At 38.3% G+C, this 15,949-nt stretch overlaps 6 non-coding genes across 6 annotated transcripts; 3 read left to right on the top strand and 3 right to left on the bottom strand.

Annotated features, from left to right (window-relative positions):
* Positions 1 to 699: 699 nt before the first annotated feature.
* trnap-ugg (transfer RNA proline (anticodon UGG)) lies at positions 700 to 771 on the top strand. Its single transcript has one exon. It is a non-coding gene; the product is annotated as a tRNA-Pro (tRNA).
* A 1,066-nt stretch (positions 772 to 1,837) lies between these two features.
* trnaq-uug (transfer RNA glutamine (anticodon UUG)) lies at positions 1,838 to 1,910 on the bottom strand. Its single transcript has one exon. It is a non-coding gene; the product is annotated as a tRNA-Gln (tRNA).
* Positions 1,911 to 2,359: 449 nt separating this feature from the next.
* trnap-agg (transfer RNA proline (anticodon AGG)) lies at positions 2,360 to 2,431 on the top strand. Its single transcript has one exon. It is a non-coding gene; the product is annotated as a tRNA-Pro (tRNA).
* A 298-nt stretch (positions 2,432 to 2,729) lies between these two features.
* On the bottom strand, positions 2,730 to 2,802 carry trnar-ucg (transfer RNA arginine (anticodon UCG)). Its single transcript has one exon. It is a non-coding gene; the product is annotated as a tRNA-Arg (tRNA).
* Positions 2,803 to 3,252: 450 nt separating this feature from the next.
* On the top strand, positions 3,253 to 3,324 carry trnap-ugg (transfer RNA proline (anticodon UGG)). Its single transcript has one exon. It is a non-coding gene; the product is annotated as a tRNA-Pro (tRNA).
* A 1,053-nt stretch (positions 3,325 to 4,377) lies between these two features.
* trnar-ucg (transfer RNA arginine (anticodon UCG)) lies at positions 4,378 to 4,450 on the bottom strand. The gene has a single exon. It is a non-coding gene; the product is annotated as a tRNA-Arg (tRNA).
* Positions 4,451 to 15,949: the final 11,499 nt, after the last annotated feature.

The raw sequence follows: 15,949 nt of genomic DNA, 5'->3' as shown, positions 1-15,949 counted from the left end.
ACCTTTTAGCTTTGTAACGTGACAGTGAGATTCAAGCAAGATTGGATGAATCTTATTTGAAGTGTGCAGCAAGTCTGAGAATTCGAAGCTAACTATTATCCTCAGATCATCACGCCTAAGTTTTGAGAAGACCAGTCGGAATTGTTTCACACAACTTAAATGTAACCCAACAAAGACAACCCAGATGGGACTTGAACCCACAATCCCCAGCTTCGAAGGCTGATGCCTTATCCATCAGGCCACTGGGTCAACACTAGCTTTTGTCATATCTGATGTATGGCTCAGGAAGTTCTTGTAACTCAGAAAACAGTACTTTAGGATCCCTATGCCATATTGCATTCAGACGATCTGGAGTGTACACCTAATGACAAAACAGCTCCTCTGAGGAGTTTTCCATTGTCATGTCTTTTTGACCTAAGGGTATGAACCTAGCTTTTTAAAGGTAACACTGGATTGTCTTGCACAATCAACTTAAAAGGAACTGTATCAAAGACAACCCAGTTGGTACTTTAAACCCACAATCCCCAGCTTCGAAGGCTGGTGCCTTATCCATTAGGCCACTGGGCTGTTTTATACTGCCTGTGAGCGGTAATATGCCTCCAGGGAGTTGCTGACACACGGAACAAAAATAACATGAACGAAGAGTAGAGTGGATCGGTCTCACAGAATTTTTTGTGGCACTGCAGACTGCTTCTACAGGGCTCGTTGGTCTAGGGGTATGATTCTCGCTTTGGGTGTGAGAGGTCCCGGGTTCAAATCCCGGACGAGCCCTTTGAATGTCATAAAAAAAGCAGCAGTGCTGTGCTATCCATGGTGATTCTATGTTAATTGTAGCAGCTTTTGCTTTGACATTAGTTAATGAACATTTAGTGGACTTCTGATCTAAATCAGTCTAACATGTACAATTATACAGACAAGAAAAGGAGCAGCAATGATTCGATTGTTAGATTTGTTTATGGATCTTGAACAACCCACCAACTTTATATGTAAGCACCATTTTTGTCTTTGTACACAGTCTCTTCTCTGTAGGCACCATGCAGGATTCAAAATGGCCTTTCGCGTTAGGTATCTCGTTACCCTTTTAGTCATAACAGGTAATATGCATGGCAATGCAGGAAGGTAATGACATGCAAACACATCTCAAGAAGGTTTTCACAGCTACCGTGTTTCATCCACCAAACATTGCTCCCAAATTGAAGTGAGACCTTCAAAGACAACCCAGATGGGACTTGAACCAACAATCCCAAGCTCCGGAGGCTGATGCCTTATCCATTAGGCCACTGGGCCATTTCGCCAATCATTTGTCATGGATTTTTTGTATGCCTTCAACAAGATGCCAACGCATGGAAAACTGCACTTTAGGATCTCGATGCCAGTTTGCATTCCGTCAAATAAGATGTGTGCAACTAATGGACCAACATTTTCTTTGTGCAATCATCCACATTCGGGTCTCATTGGTCCTGGGGTATGGTTGTCGCGTATGGTGTGACTGGTCTTGAGTTTCAAATTCCAGACAAGGCCACTCTCATTAACTTGCAATCACAACCTTTCTGCAGCTATTTTCTTGTTTGCATTTCATCATCATCCACCTAACATGAGACCATTAGTTGAAAGCCACGGGGTACTTGAAGTCAAGATCTCCATTACCAAAGCTCAGCAGAACCTTTTAGCTTTGTAACGTGACAGTGAGATTCAATCAAGATTGGATGAATCTTATTTGAAGTGTGCAGCAAGTCTGAGAACACGAAGCTAACTATTGTCCTCAGATCATCACACCTAAGTTTTGAGAAAACAAGTCGGAATTGTTTCAAACAACTTAAAGTTAACCCAACAAAGACAACCCAGATGGGACTTGAACCCACAATCCCCAGCTTCAAAGGCTGACGCCTTATCCATTAGGCCACTGGGTCAACACTAGCCTTTGACATATCTGATGTATGGCTCAGGAAGTTCTTGTAACTCAGAAAACAGTACTTTAGGATCCCTATGCCATATTGCATTCAGACGATCTGGTGTGTACACCTAATGACAAAACAGCTTCTCTGAGGAGTTTTCCATTGTCATGTCTTTTTGACCTAAGGGTATGAACCTAGCTTTTTAAAGGTAACACTGGATTGTCTTGCACAGTCAACTTAAAAGGAACTGCATCAAAGACAACCCAGTTGGTACTTTAAACCCACAATCCCCAGCTTCGAAGGCTGGTGCCCTATCCATTAGGCCACTGGGCTGTTTTTATTGCCTGTGAACTGTAATATGCCTCCAGGGAGTTGCTGACACACGTAACAAAAACAACATGAACAAAGAGTAGAGTGGATCGGTCTCACAGAATTTTTTGTGGTACTGCAGATTGCTTTTACAGGGCTCGTTGGTCTAGGGGTATGATTCTCGCTTAGGGTGCGAGAGGTCCCGGGTTCAAATCCTGGACGAGCCCTACGCCTGTCGTCGAAAAAGAGGTGGAACTGAGCTATCTTTGTACACAGTCTCTTCTCTGTAGGCACCATGAAAGCCACGGGGTACTTGAAGTCAAGATCTCCATTACCAAAGCTCAGCAGAACCTTTTAGCTTTGTAACGTGACAGTGAGATTCAAGCAAGATTGGATGAATCTTATTTGAAGTGTGCAGCAAGTCTGAGAATTCGAAGCTAACTATTGTCCTCAGATCATCACGCCTAAGTTTTGAGAAAACAAGTCGGAATTGTTTCAAACAACTTAAATTTAACCCAACAAAGAGAACCCAGATGGGACTTGAACCCACAATCCCCAGCTTCGAAGGCTGATGCCTTATCCATTAGGCCACTGGGTCAACACTAGCCTTTGACATATCTGATGTATGGCTCAGGAAGTTCTTGTAACTCAGAAAACAGTACTTTAGGATTCCTATGCCATATTGCATTCAGACGATCTGGTGTGTACACCTAATGACAAAACAGCTCCTCTGAGGAGTTTTCCATTGTCATGTCTTTTTGACCTAAGGGTATGAACCTAGCTTTTTAAAGGTAACACTGGATTGTCTTGCACAGTCAACTTAAAAGGAACTGCATCAAAGACAACCCAGTTGGTACTTTAAACCCACAATCCCCAGCTTCGAAGGCTGGTGCCCTATCCATTAGGCCACTGGGCTGTTTTATACTGCCTGTGAACTGTAATATGCCTCCAGGGAGTTGCTGACACACGGAACAAAAACAACATGAACAAAGAGTAGAGTGGATCGGTCTCACAGAATTTTTTGTGGCACTGCAGACTGCTTCTACAGTGCTCGTTGGTCTAGGGGTATGATTTTCGCTTTGGGTGCGAGAGGTCCAGGGTTCAAATCCCGGACGAGCCTTACACCTGTCATCGAAAAAGAGGCGGAGCTGTGCTATCCATGGTGTTTCTATGTTAATTGTAGCAGCTTTTGCTTTGACATTAGTTAATGAACATTTAGTGGACTTCTGATCTAAATCAGTCTAACATGTACAATTATACAGACAAAAAAAGGAGCAGCAATGATTCGGTTGTTAGATTTGTTTATGGATCTTGAACAACCCACCAGCTTTATATGTAAGCACCATTTTTGTGTTTGTACACAGTCTCTTCTCTGTAGGCACCATGCAGGATTCAAAATGGCCTTTCGTGTTAGGTATCTCGATACCCTTTTAGTCATAACAGGTAATATGCATGGCAATGCAGGAAGGTAATGACATGCAAACACATCTCAAGAAGGTTTTCACAGCTACCGTGTTTCATCCACCAAACATTGCTCCCAAATTGAAGTGAGACCTTCAAAGACAACCCAGATGGGACTTGAACCAACAATCCCAAGCCCCGGAGGCTGATGCCTTATCCATTAGGCCACTGGGCCATTTCGCCAATCATTTGTCATGGATTTTTTTTTGTATGCCTTCAACAAGATGCCAACGCATGGAAAACTGCACTTTAGGATCTCGATGCCAGTTTGCATTCCGTCAAATAAGATGTGTGCAACTAATGGACCAACATTTTCTTTGTGCAATCATCCACATTCGGGTCTCATTGGTCCTGGGGTATGGTTGTCGCGTATGGTGTGACTGGTCTTGAGTTTCAAATTCCAGACAAGGCCACTCTCATTAACTTGCAATCACAACCTTTCTGCAGCTATTTTCTTGTTTGCATTTCATCATCATCCACCTAACATGAGACCATTAGTTGAAAGCCACGGGGTACTTGAAGTCAAGATCTCCATTACCAAAGCTTAGCAGAACCTTTTAGCTTTGTAACGTGACGGTGAGATTCAAGCAAGTTTGGATGAATCTTATTTGAAGTGTGCAGCAAGTCTGAGAATTTGAAGCTAACTATTGTCCTCAGATCATCACATCTAAGTTTTGAGAAGACCAGTCAGAATTGTTTCACCCAACAAAGACAACCCAGATGGGACTTGAACCCACAATCCCCAGCTTCGAAGGCTGATGCCTTATCCATTAGGCCACTGGGTCAACACTAACTTTGACATATCTGATGTATGGCTCAGGAAGTTCTTGTAACTCAGAAAACAGTACTTTAGGATCCCTATGCCATATTGCATTCAGACGATCTGGTGTGTACACCTAATGACAAAACAGCTTCTCTGAGGAGTTTTCCACTGTCATGTCTTTTTGACCTAAGGGTATGAACCTAGCTTTTTAAAGTTAACACTGGATTGTCTTGCACAGTCAACTTAAAAGGAACTGCATCAAAGACAACCCAGTTGGTAATTTAAAACCCACAATCCCCAGCTTCGAAGGCTGGTGCCCTATCCCATAGGCCACTGGGCTGTTTTTACTGCCTGTGAACTGTAATATGCCTCCAGGGAGTTGCTGACACACGGAACAAAAACAACATGAACAAAGCGTAGAGTGGATCGGTCTCACAGAATTTTTTGTGGCACTGCAGATTACTTTTACAGGGCTCGTTGGTGTAGGGGTATGATTCTCGCTAAGGGGCGAGAGGTCGCGGGTTCAAGTCCCGGATGAGCCCTACACCTGTCATCGAAAAAGAGGCGGAGCTGTGCTATCTATGGTGTTTCTATGTTAATTGTAGCAGCTTTTGCTTTGACATTAGTTAATGAACATTTAGTGGACTTCTGATCTAAATCAGTCTAACATGTACAATTATACAGACAAAAAAAGGAGGAGCAATGATTCGGTTGTTAGATTTGTTTATGGATCTTGAACAACCCACCAGCTTTATATGTAAGCACCATTTTTTTGCTTTGTACACAGTCTCTTCTCTGTAGGCACCATGCAGGATTCAAAATGGCCTTTCGCGTTAGGTATCTCGTTACCCTTTTAGTCATAACAGGTAATATGCATGGCAATGCAGGAAGTTAATGACATGCAAACACATCTCAAGAAGGTTTTCACAGCTACCGTGTTTCATCCACGCCACTGGGCCTTTTCGCCAATCATTTGTCATAGATTTTTTGTATGCCTTCAACAAGATGTCAACGAAAAGGAGCCGGGTAACACTTTATTTTAATGGTCCCCCTTTAGATAGTCTGCTGACCATAAGTTACTTTTCAAGTTCTTATCTGTTTACTTTCATCTGGGTAGTATCTGTAGATTGTCTTTTAAATGTTCTTAGGCAATCAATACAATGTCTACAGCATGTAAACATTTATTAAACTTTCGGTAAGATAAGTGTCACCAATTTAGGTTCTAGATGTTCAACAGTGTATCAGTAGATATGCAACAAATCCTCAACAAGTTTTCAGAACATTGACCACCAAGATGTTTGTTGTTATTGTCTGCATGTAGTTGTTATCCTGTTTATGAATAGACTTTGAGTAAACATTCAGATGCCTATAAGTAGCAACGCAAGATATTTTAACATGAACTTTAATCAAATATAAAATTAGGGTTAGGTACAATCTAAGAGTGTTCAATTAACTATTTGTTGCATTTAACCTAACTTTCAGTAGACAGTTATTTTACTTTAAAGGGCACATAGTTTACCTCTTTTTTTATGATTTAATAATAATATTATGGTTCTTCTGAGTGTGCCAGTTTAGGTTCAGTTTTTTAACACTTGTGTTAAAAAGTGTCATGTTGGGGGCGTGTCCACAGTTCGCTGATTTATGGGTGTGTTGCTTCACATGTAAATTAGTTTCGGCTTCCCACCAACGTAACAAGGGGCGGGGCCATGAGCTCACCCGCTCTGCGTTTGCAACAGTCTGACAGGCAGACAGAGAAGGAGCAGGAGTGAGAGGTTCAGCAATCAGTCGTACATGTACGACTCGAACACAGACCAAGCAGAGAGTACAAAATCATATGTGTCTTTGTACAGTTTTACAGCCAACTGTGTGCTAGTTTCAAGTGCCGAGCTTGTACACAGAAACTAATAACCACGCACACTGAATTAACTTTGACTGAGGCACCGGATGCGCCGCTCGAAGCCACGACACGGCACACCAGACACTCTCTGTGGCGCGGCAGAAACATGAAGTGTCCCGAATCATCGCGCCATGCATTTTTTAATTCTAAACATAGGTTTCTATCAGGGTACACACAACGGCAATTCAAGTCTGCAGCGGTCCGAGGCGCCCAGCCGTCGAGTGTACCCTGATAGAAACCGATGTTTAGAATTCTAAAACGCATGCTGGTTAAGATCACAGGGAGCTTCTGGGATAGCGAGAAATGCAAACGACTGAAGTATAAGGTAGACTCAATGAGAAGTACACATGTTTGCAAACCTACCTAAAGATACAACCAATAATTCCGATTAGAGCGATAATGTGGAGAATATTGCTCTTGTGTTGAGCCCAATGAGCCTTGCATCTAAAAATAGAGCTAGGGTGTTCCTTTAGTGATATCGCTTCGACTCACGCTGAAAATGGCGGACGTGAATCAACAAACTGAGGATATGATGACGCGCCTGTCAATCAATATTGGTGGGCGGGGGGACCGCACTCCTACGTAAAGTTGCTGTCGATCTGAAAACCGCTCCAATTGGTCCACAGTTTTTTATGTTGTTAAATTAAAAAACAGCACTGGGTGTGCTTATATCACCCCAATATGAAGGTCTATACACCATACATGCACACATGTCTGTCCAAAAAGCTTGAAAAGTAGATTTTTTTACCATAGGTGCCCTTTTATATTATAACAAATAAATAACAAGTCTGGTATATCCAGATGCTACTAGCTAACTATATTTATATGTTCTACTATGTACTATACTACACCTGTCTTATCTGCCTCTGAGCTAACTTACCTGAACTGTCTCTATCAGATGTCCAGTCTGCATCATTCTCATGGTCACTAAAACCCATCTCATCCTCACTTTCATCTGCAGGAAGAGCCAGTTCTGTCCTTTTATTCTTTCACTTACCATAAAACATGGTGGTGTTTGCTAATACACTGTTCCCTGTATTCATATCTATTCAAAAGTAGTATTGCCATTAAAACTAGATTTTATCCATAATGCAAATGCCATTAACACATGACTAATCAGCATTATATTACTAGCATTCATGTTGTTATTGTTACAACTTAATAGTTCACAGCTGACCTTGCCAGCTGGCTAACCCATTGCAATATTGCACGTTCCAGTATTGCACAGTGTTGCCATTTGGTAACTCAGACATTTGATGGATTTAGAAAAAAACTAAATTTGATTCAAATAAATTTGAGTTGTGAATATGTCATCATGACGTACTGGAGGTGATGTTTCAGTTATTTTGTGGATCTGACATCATTTGATTCTTTGTTTTTATTGACGTTTACATTTGCATTTAGCAACTACTCACAATAAACGCCAGGCTGTCAGAAATCACGCCACAGAAAAACACTGCATGTCATGTGACTTAACCAAAGCACATCATTGGCTACACTTAGGTCTTCTCTTTACAACAAATAATAATAATAATAATAATAATAATAATAATAATAATAATAATGTTGGTCTTAAAGAAACAGTGGCAGGGAAATTAACATAAACATCATGTTGCCATATGTTAACACCATACAGTAGAGCAGGGGTGGGCAAACTCAGTCCTGGAGGGCCAATGTCCTGCACAGTTTAGCTCCAACACTAATCAAACACACCTGCTTATAGATTTCTAGTGATCTTGAAGACACTAATTAGCATGTTCAGGTGTCTTTGATTAGTGTTGGAGCAAAACTGTGCAGGACACCGGCCCTCCAGGACTGAGTTTGACCACCCTTGCAGTAGAGGGTTAAAATAAAATGACTATAAATGAGACTGAGATTATTGTAATTTGTATATTTATTTATTTAATTATTTATTTGTTTGCATTGCCAAAGGTAATACATTTTTGATGAAGAACTGTACTACTCATTTGCAGGCAGTGCAAGAAGTCATGTGGACGAATTAGGAAAAGTGTAAGGACAAAGTCCATATTTTCCCATTCCCATGCAAGCCTTTTCAGTTGGATGAAGTATATTCACAGGCAAGTTTATATTCTCTGTGATCTCTAGTAGCCCGTCCTCTAGTATTCTGCAGACATTTTTTTCCATTCTGTGTTTTTACAGTAATACAACATTGCATTATTTAGATTTTCACAACGTCTCCACATGCGACAAGTGGATATGATGTTAGATGGCATCTCAAATAGTAGTGCAACTCTGTCCAAGATGTCCACAAAATTGCGCACATTGATGAAAGCAAGTTTCGTCACAGATGAAAAGTAAGCCATGACCTCAGATTTTTAACTGAAACCATTGTGTGTGTGTGTGTGTGTGTGTGTGTGTGTGTGTATATATATATATATATATATATATATATATATATATATATATATATATATATATATATGTTGCTAGGCGGTTGCTAAGTGGTTGCTAGGTGGTTGCTAGGCAGTTGCTAAGGTGTTGCTAGGTGGTTGCTAAGGAGTTGCTAGGCGGTTGCTAAGGTGTTGCTAAGTGGTTGCTATGCGGTTGCTAAGGTGTTGCTAGATGGTTGCTAAGGTGTTGCTAGGCGGTTGCTAGGTGGTTGCTACGGTGTTGCTAGGTGGTTGCTAGGCGGTTTATAAGGTGTTGCTAGGTGGATGCCAAGGTGTTGCTAGGTGGTTGCTAGGCTTTTGCTAAGGTGTTGCTAAGTGGTTGCTAGGCGGATGCTAAGGTGTTGCTAGGAGGTTGCTATGCGGTTGCTAAGGTGTTGCTAGGTGGTTGCTATGCGGTTGCTAAGGTGTTGCTAGGTGGTTGCTAGGCGGTTGCTAAGGTGTTGCTAGGTGGTTGCTAGGCGGTTGCTAAGGTGTTGCTAAGTGGTTGCTAGGTGGTTGCGAGGCGGTTGCTAAGGTGTTGCTAGGTGGTTGCTATGCGGTTGCTAAGGTGGTTGCTAGGCGGTTGCTAAGGTGTTGCTAAGGTGTTGCTAGATGGTTGCTAAGGTGTTGCTATGTGGTTGCTAAGGTGTTGCTATGTGGTTGCTAGGAAGTTGCTAAGGCGTTGCTAGGCGGTTGCTAGGTGGTTGCTATGCGGTTGCTATGGTGTTGCTAGGTGGTTGCTAAAGTGTTGCTAGGCGGTTGATAAGGTGTTGCTAGGTGGTTGCTAGGCGGTTGCTAAGGTGTTGTTAAGTGGTTGCTATGTGGTTGCTAAGGTGTTGCTAGGTGGTTGCTAAGGTGTTGCTATATGGTTGCTAAGGTGTTGCTATGTGGTTGCTAAGGTGTTGCTATATGGTTGCTAAGGTGTTGCTAGGCGGTTGCTAAGGTGTTGCTATATGGTTGCTAAGGTGTTGCTATGTGGTTGCTAAGGTGTTGCTATGTGGTTGCTAGGAAGTTGCTAAAGTGTTGCTAGGCGGTTGCTAGGTGGTTGCTATGCGGTTGCTATGGTGTTGCTAGGTGGTTGCTATGCGGTTGCTAAGTGGTTGCTAGGTGGTTGCTATGCGGTTGCTAAGGTGTTGTTATGTGGTTGCTAAGGTGTTGCTATGTGGTTGCTAGGCGGTTGCTAAGGTGTTGCTAAGTGGTTGCTATGCGGTTGCTAAGGTGTTGCTAGGTGGTTGCTAAGGTGTTGCTAGGCGGTTGCTAAGGTGTTGCTAGGTGGTTGCTAGGCGGTTGCTAAGGTGTTGCTAAGGTGTTGCTAGGTGGTTGCTAAGGTGGTTGCTAAGGTGTTGCTAGGCGGTTGCTAAGGTGTTGCTAGGTGGTTGCTAGGCGGTTGCTAAGGTGTTGCTAAGTGGTTGCTAAGGTGTTGCTAGGTGGTTGCTAAGGTGTTGCTAGGTGGTTGCTAAGGGGTTGCTATGTGGTTGCTAAGGTGTTGCTATGTGGTTGCTAAGGTGTTGCTAGGTGGTTGCTAAGGTGTTGCTATATGGTTGCTAAGGTGTTGCTATGTGGTTGCTAAGGTGTTGCTATATGGTTGCTAAGGTGTTGCTATGTGGTTGCTAAGGTGTTGTTATATGGTTGCTAAGGTGTTGCTATGTGGTTGCTAAGGTGTTGCTATGTGGTTGCTAAGGTGTTGCTAGGTGGTTGCTAAGTGGTTGCTAAGGTGTTGCTATATGGTTGCTAAGGTGTTGCTATGTGGTTGCTAAGGTGTTGCTAAGTGGTTGCTAGGTGGTTGCTATGCGGTTGCTAAGGTGTTGCTATATGGTTGCTATGGTGTTGCTATGTGGTTGCTAAGGTGTTGCTATATGGTTGCTAAGGTGTTGCTATGTGGTTGCTAAGGTGTTGCTATGTGGTTGCTAAGGTGTTGCTAGGTGGTTGCTAAGGTGTTGCTATGCGGTTGCTAAGGTGTTGCCATGTGGTTGCTATGGTGTTGCTAGGTGGTTGCTAAGGTGTTGCTATATGGTTGCTAAGGTGTTGCTATATGGTTGCTAAGGTGTTGCTATGTGGTTGCTAAGTGGTTGCTAAGGTGTTGCTAGGCGGTTGCTAAGGTGTTGCTATGTGGTTGCTAAGGTGTTGCTATGTGGTTGCTAGGCAGTTGCTAAGGTGTTGCTAGGTGGTTGCTATGCGGTTGCTAAGGTGTTGCTATATGGTTGCTAAGGTGTTGCTATGTGGTTGCTTAGGTGTTGCTAAGGTGTTGCTATGTGGTTGCTAGGCAGTTGCTAAGTGGTTGCCAGGTGGTTGCCATGCGGTTGTTAAGGTGTTGCTATGTGGTTGCTATGGTGTTGCTAGGTGGTTGCTAAGGTGTTGCTATATGGTTGCTAAGGTGTTGCTAAGGTGTTGCTAAGTGGTTGCTAAGGTGTTGCTAGGCGGTTGCTAAGGTGTTGCTATGCGGTTGCTGAGGTGTTGCTATGTGGTTGCTAGGCGGTTGCTAAGGTGTTGCTAAGCGGTTGCTAGGTGGTTGCTAAGGTGTTGCTAGGTGGTGTCTAGGCAGTTGCTAAGGTGTTGCTAAGTGGTTGCTAAGGTGTTGCTATTTGGTTGCTAAGGTTGACAAAAGTAGACAAAATCAGACAAAATAAAAGTAGACAAAATCAGACAAATCTAGACATAACTAAACAAACCTAGACAAAACAAAACTTGACAAAACTAAACAAAACTAGACAAAACTAAACAAAACGAAACAAAACCAAACAAAACTAGACAAAACAAAACTAGACAAAACAAAACTAGACAAAAGTAGACAAAATCAGACAAAACTAAACTAGACAAAACAAAACTAGACAAAAGTAGACAAAATTGGACAAAACTAAACAAACCTAGACAAAACAAAACTAGACAAAACTAAACAAAAGTAGACAAAATCAGACAAAAGTAGACGAAATCAGACAAAACAAAATTAAACAAAAATAGACAAAATCAGACAAAACTAAACTAAATGAGACAAAACTAGACAAAATCAGACAAAACTAAAGTAGATAAAATCAGACAAAACAAATCTAGACAAAATCTGACAAAACAAAACTAGACAAAAGTAGACAAAATCGGACAAAACTAGACAAAAGTAGACAAAATCAGACAAAACTAGACAAAACAAAACTAGACAAAACTAAACAAAAATAGACAAAATCAGACAAAACAAAACAAAATGTGACAAAACTAAACAAAACTATACAAAAGTAGACAAAATCGGACAAAACTAAACAAAAATAGACAAAATCAGACAAAACTAAACAAAATGAGACAAAACTAAACAAAACTAGACAAAAGTAGACAAAATCAGACAAAACAAAAGTAGATAAAATCCGACAAAACAAAACTAGAAAAAAGTAGACAAAACCAGACGAAATGCATCTAGACAAAATCAGACAAAATAAAAGTAAACAAAATCTGACAAAACAAAAGTAGACAAAATCAGACAAACAAAACTAGACAAAAGTAGACAAAATCAGACAAAACGAAATTAGACAAAACTAAACAAAACTAGACAAAAGTAGACAAAATCAGACAAAACAAAATTTGACAAAACTAAACAAAAATAGACAAAATCAGACAAAACTAAACAAAAAGACAAAATTAGACAAAATCAGACAAAACTAAACTAGACAAAAGTACAAAAAATCAGACAAAACGAATCTAGACAAAATCTGACAAAACAAAACTAGACAAAAGTAGACAAAATCAGACCAACAAAACTAGACAAAACAAGACTAGACGAATATAGACAAAATCTGACAAAACTAGACAAAAGTAGACAAAATCAGACAAAAAGAAATTAGACAAAACTAAACAAAACTAGACAAAACTAAACAAAAATAGACAAAATCAGACAAAACTAAACAAAACTAGACAAAATCAGACAAAACAAAAGTAGACAAAATTAGACAAAATGTATATAGACAAAATCAGACAAAATAAAAGTAAACAAAATCTGACAAAACAAAACTAGACAAAAGTAGACAAAATCAGACAAACAAAACTAGACAAAACAAAAGTAGACAAAATCTGACAAAAGTAGATAAAATCAGACAAAACGAAATTAGACAAAACTAAACAAAAGTAGACAAAATCGGACAAAACTAAACAAAATGAGACAAAACTAGACAAGATCAGACAAAATTAAACTAAAGTAGACAAAATCAGACAAAACGAATCTAGACAAAATCAGACAAAACAAAAGTAGACAAAATCTGACAAAACAAAACTAGACAAAAGCAGACAAAATCAGACAAACAAAACTAGACAAAACAAAACTAGACAAATATAGACAAAATCTGACAAAAGTAGACAAAATCAGACAAAACTAAACAAAACTAGACAAAATTGGACAAAACTAAACAAACCTAGACAAAACAAAACTAGACAAAACTAAACAAAAATAGACAAAATCTGACAAACTAAACAAAATGAGACAAAACTAAACAAAAGTAGACAAAATCAGACAAAACAAAAGTAGACAAAAGTAGATGAAATCAGACAAAACAAAACTAGAAAAAAGTAGACAAAATCAGACAAAATGCATCTAGACAAAATCAGACAAAATTAAAGTAAACAAAATCTGACAAAACAAAAGTAGACAAAATCAGACAAATAAAACTAGACAAAAGTAGACAAAGTCAGACAAACAAAACTAGACAAAACAAAACTAGACAAAAGTAGACAAAATCAGACAAAAGTAGACGAAATCAGACAAAACAAAATTAAACAAAACTAGACAAAAGTAGACAAAATCTGACAAAACTAGACAAAACTAAACAAAAATAGACAAAATCAGGCAAAACTAAACAAAATGAGACAAAACTAAACAAAATGAGACAAAACTAGACAAAATCAGACAAAACTAAACTAGACAAAAGTAGACAAAATCAGACAAAACAAATCTAGACAAAATCTGACAAAACAAACTAGACAAAAGTAGACAAAACCAGACCAACAAAACTAGGACAAAACAAAAACTAGACAAATATAGACAAAATCTGACAAAACTAGAAAAAAGTAGACAAAATCAGACAAAAAAACTAGAAAAAAGTAGACAAAATCAGACAAAATGCATCTAGACGAAATCAGACAAAATAGAAGTAAACAAAATCTGACAAAAGTAGACAAAATCAGACAAACAAAACTAAACAAAACTAGACAAAAGTAGACAAAATCAGACAAAACGAAATTAGACAAAACTAAACAAAACTATACAAAAATAGACAAAATCAGACAAAACTAAACAAAATGAGACAAAACTAAACAAAACTAGACAAAAGTAGACAAAATCAGACAAAACAAAAGTAGATAAAATCCGACAAAACAAAACTAGAAAAAAGTAGACAAAATCAGACAAAATGCATCTAGACAAAATCAGACAAAATAAAAGTAAACAAAATCTGACAAAACAAAAGTAGACAAAATCAGACAAAACGAAATTAGACAAAACTAAACAAAACTAGACAAAAGTAGACAAAAGTAGACAAAAGTAGACAAAATCAGACAAAACAAAATTAGACAAAACTAGACAAAAGTAGACAAAATCGGAAAAAACTAGACAAAACTAAACAAAAAGACAAAATTAGACAAAATCAGACAAAACTAAACTAGACAAAAGTAGACAAAATCAGACAAAACGAATCTAGACAAAATCTGACAAAACAAAACTAGACAAAAGTAGACAAAATCAGACCAACAAAACTAGACAAAACAAAACTAGACAAATATAGACAAAATCTGACAAAACTAGACAAAAGTAGACAAAATCAGACAAAAAGAAAATAGACAAAACTAGACAAAATCGGACAAAACTAAACAAACCTAGACAAAACAAAACTAGACAAAACTAAACAAAAATAGACAAAGTCAGACAAAACTAAACAAAATGTGACAAAACTAAACAAAACTAGACAAAAGTAGACAAAATCAGACAAAAAAACTAGAAAAAAGTAGACAAAATCAGACAAAACGAATCTAGACAAAATCAGACAAAACAAAAGTAGACAAAATCTGACAAAACAAAACTAGACAAAAGTAGACAAAATCAGACAAAACAAAAGTAGACAAAATCTAACAAAACAAAACTAGACAAAAATAGACAAAATCAGACAAAAAGAAATTAGACAAAACTAAACAAAACTAGACAAAAGTAGACAAAATCGGGCAAAACTAAACAAACCTAGACAAAACTAGACAAAACTAAACAAAAATAGACAAAATCAGACAAAACTAAACAAAATGAGACAAAACTAAACAAATCTAGACAAAATCAGACAAAACAAAAGTAGACAAAATTAGACAAAATGTATCTAGACAAAATCAGACAAAATAAAAGTAAACAAAATCTGACAAAACAAAAGTAGACAAAATCAGACAAACAAAACTAGACAAAAGTAGACAAAATCAGACAAACAAAACTAGACAAAACAAAACTAGACAAAGTAGACAAAATCAGACAAAAGTAGATAAAATCAGACAAAACGAAATTAGACAAACTAAACAAAAGTAGACAAAATCGGACAAAACTAAACAAAATGAGACAAAACTAAACAAAACTAGACAAAATCAGACAAAATTAGACAAAACGAATCTAGACAAAATCAGACAAAACAAAAGTAGACAAAATCTGACAAAACAAAACTAGACAAAAGCAGACAAAATCAGACAAACAAAACTAGACAAAACAAAACTAGACAAATATAGACAAAATCTGACAGAACTAGACAAAAGTAGACAAAATCAGACAAAAAGAAATTAGACAAAACTAAACAAAACTAGACAAAAGTAAACAAAATCGGACAAAACTAAACAAACCTAGACAAAACTAAACAAAAATAGACAAAATCAGACAAAACTAAACTAGACAAAACTAGACAAAATCAGACAAACAAAACTAGACAAAACAAAAGTAGACAAAAGTAGATAAAATCAGACAAAACGAAATTAGACAAAACTAAACAAAAGTAGACAAAATCGGACAAAACTAAACAAAATGAGACAAAACTAGACAAGATCAGACAAAATTAAACTAAAGTAGACAAAATCAGACAAAACGAATCTAGACAAAATCAGACAAAACAAAAGTAGACAAAATCTGACAAAACAAAACTAGACAAAACAAAACTAGACAAATATAGACAAAATCTGACAAAACTAGACAAAAGTAGACAAGATTGGACAAAACTAAACAAACCTAGACAAAACAAAACTA

Source organism: Danio aesculapii, chromosome 4 (genome assembly GCF_903798145.1).
Source record: "Danio aesculapii chromosome 4, fDanAes4.1, whole genome shotgun sequence".
Lineage (NCBI taxonomy): Eukaryota > Metazoa > Chordata > Actinopteri > Cypriniformes > Danionidae > Danio > Danio aesculapii.
Note: the sequence above shows the minus strand (reverse complement) of the source record. Positions and strands in the feature narration are given on the sequence as shown.